Source organism: Limulus polyphemus, unplaced genomic scaffold (assembly GCF_000517525.1).
Source record: "Limulus polyphemus unplaced genomic scaffold, Limulus_polyphemus-2.1.2 Scaffold6142, whole genome shotgun sequence".
NCBI lineage: Eukaryota > Metazoa > Arthropoda > Merostomata > Xiphosura > Limulidae > Limulus > Limulus polyphemus.
Window position 1 is genome coordinate 2,836 of NW_013671752.1, and position 3,138 is coordinate 5,973.

Here is a 3,138-nt window from a genome sequence, read left to right on the forward strand (position 1 = left end):
TGCAACAAAACGGAGCAATCAGATTAGTCCTAAGGCTATCAAAATTTACCCCCGAAAATTAGATACATAAAATCATCAACCTTCAGACTTTAAAAAAAAGACAAAATGAGCTGGCTTACAAATACTATAACAAATCAGAAAAAAGAAACAAACTGAGAGCTGCTTTAAACGAACTCACAAGCACTCCTATCAAATACACATCGCCATACAATCTGTGTTGCAAAAAAAAAAAGAAGAATAAATCACACTCATAAGGGTTTGAAAATCATGCCATGTTGTTCATAAACACCATGTTTTCTTTTCACTTACAGCCAGGGCACAAGACAAATAGATTATTCGACGTCTGTCCTTAAAAGTGGTCTTTTTCCAGGTACTCCCGTTTCCCCCTACAACAAAGTTCATCAGGGCATTGAAACCATTGGTCCCAGCCCCCTCCCTCTGAAAAGGGCCCCCAATCCAATCTGATTCATTGAAGTTTGTTTAACGATAAATTGTTTTAAAAATTTTGAAACATAAATTAAAATTAATTTCAAAAGTTAAAAACACCGAATTTAATATTTAAATAAATTCATTGTCACAGTGATATATGATATGATTTGAACTTGATATTTCGGACACATGACTTGGTCTTTGCATTTCAACACTCCACTTCTGCACATCATCAATCAGCTGAAAAGAAAAAACCCCAATGCCAAGATATTCATGCCTTCTTCCACCTTCTTCATGACTTTCCCTTAAATATAACTAATTATGATTATGGCCACTGTAGTCGATTAATTTCACGTTCTGAGTTGAATGGGAACAATCGTTCCCGAGCACCCCTGTTGAGAAGAGCAAGCAACTATCACGTTGTTTTCTCTTCCTTCAAATAAAATTCCTTCCACGGTAAGAACAGGTGTTACCACTATAGAATGATATAGGAACAGTGAAACGAAGTCAATGACTTTATTGTTGACGCGTTATAATAAAACTGCATATACTTAAACAAGCGATTTTTCAATAACATCCTACACTTAAATAAAAAAGAAATGTTAACAATAAATCATTTCTAATGGTACAGATGAAAGAAATTGATCATTAAATACAGTTTTCTGACTGAATGAAATCGTGGTGCTCAAAAACTGATTTAAAACCCTCATTTGTTTTTTAATGGTAACAATGTTATTTTTAGAATAATCTTTTAAATTATATTAATTGGCTTCAAAGGCTGGTTGATTAGGTATTTTATCATTGGGTTCTTGCATTCATAATATTCAAAAAGTATTTATAAACTACTTGAGTAATTGGACGACCTTTGAGACTTTAGATGAATAAACACAGAGATTTTTGAACTTACAACTGAAGTTCTAACGAGATAGGTTCAAGAATCTCTGTGTATGTTTCTATACTGCAGCCCCCTTGATAAATGTTCACAACTGAAATGTTGGGAAATAAAGTTTTATTTTATCTTAAGTTAAGGGTCATCCAATTATTGATGCATTAAAACACACGCACACACAAAAATGCACTACAACAACGATAGTGGGAAAACATTTGCAAACCACTAGATGGCAGGAAACAGGTCAAGCATTTCTCCATAGTGAGGTGACGCCGAAAAAGACAAGAAATAAATCATTACAATGTTTTCGCGAGGGAGATACACAGGCTAAACGTATTTGAAGTAAGAACTACGACGCAGGGAGGAGCGACGAAGGATGGTAAAATATTAGTCGTAGTTAAGCCTACTTCAATTTTAATATTCGTAGCTCTTAAAAAAATATAAGACTACTTCTTCAAACCATAATTTTATAATAATATATATTAATTATTATGATATATATGAAACTGCGCTATACTAGTTAATAGATAGGACAACTGCGATATTTTCGATGTTCTTTCTTTTTAATCAACGTAATTAAGCGTATAGTATTTTACTTTTTTTCCAAGTTTTATTATTATTGAGACTAAGCCTAGTATAAATAATAATATTGGTGATAAAATTATTGGTAGTATTAATCATTAATTTAATGCACAGTTTACAAAAGCCCAGTATTTTAGTTTTGACAGAACTGTGTTTCAAATGTGGCTGTCCATAAGAAGTTTTAGGCCTAAAATTAAATTCTTAAGGTTGAACTAACTGAAGTAAGAACAAGATTAAAATTTTCACTTCTTAAGTTGTATGGTTTTCTTTAAATTTAAAAGCTCAAAATCTTGGAAAAAGAGAAAAAGTATCTATTCTACCTTTCACAATTTACCAAGTTCTGTACTGAAAGATTATTATTATAAGTAGCTTTATTATTCTGAAGAATAATAATGTACTATCCAAAAGTACTTGAGTTTTGGGTCTCATTTTCAAACCATTACAACCTTTATATGTGATTTTGTGTGCTAACTTCGTAATCAGAATTATTACAAGTACAGTAGGTTTGTCACAATATTTCAGTTCTAAGTATTTTACAGTTATAGTCATGCATGCATGTATGTGTGTGTGTGTGTGGGGTGGGGGGGGGGTCGAAGGAGTTCAGCTGAACTCCCTATTTTTGTGACATAAAATAATTATGCTTATATAGTTATAGCACATCTGCTTATGTCATTTAATATTTTCTACATTCTTCTGATGAAGCATTATCATTTTTTGGCTTGAAATAGTCATGTAAAATGGCTTCTGTTGACACTTTGTAATTGGAAGCCCAAAGCTGTATTGCAACTGTCAGGTTTTGTAGGCCAAATTCTTAATAACTACTCTGCATATAAATATTACAGTACTTTACTATAATAAAACATACATATTTATGTTAATTTAAATCAAGCTTTCCATGCAGTGTTACAACAGAATAATGATTTGTTGACTTTTCATTGGATGTTTGTAGATTTTATGTGAACAGCCATGCAATTGTTTAAGCTATATTTCATGCAAAATTGCTTCCAGATTTAATCTCATAGCATCTATTTTTTTACACATTTTCTGGGGAAGCATGCCCCCAGACCCCCATAGCATTAGCATGCTTTGCACAATATGTGTTAGCTTTTGATCTCAAATTAGAACCCCCCCCCCCTTTCAAACATTCTGCATACAGGCCTGATAGTGTACACTGAGAGGTCACAAGTAAATAGACACCTCCTTTTCAGAAAAAATGAATGGATCCTTTGGGGCATCGT

The 3,138-nt window shown here is 32.7% G+C and overlaps 1 long non-coding RNA gene across 1 annotated transcript in view; it reads left to right on the top strand.

Moving 5' to 3' along the window:
• Positions 1 to 1,525: 1,525 nt before the first annotated feature.
• LOC111089409 overlaps positions 1,526 to 3,138 on the top strand; it is a 34,182-nt gene continuing 32,569 nt past the window's right edge. The window contains exon 1 of the long non-coding RNA XR_002613706.1: positions 1,526 to 1,697. This is a non-coding gene — a long non-coding RNA (uncharacterized LOC111089409). The remainder of the gene's footprint in view (positions 1,698 to 3,138) is intronic.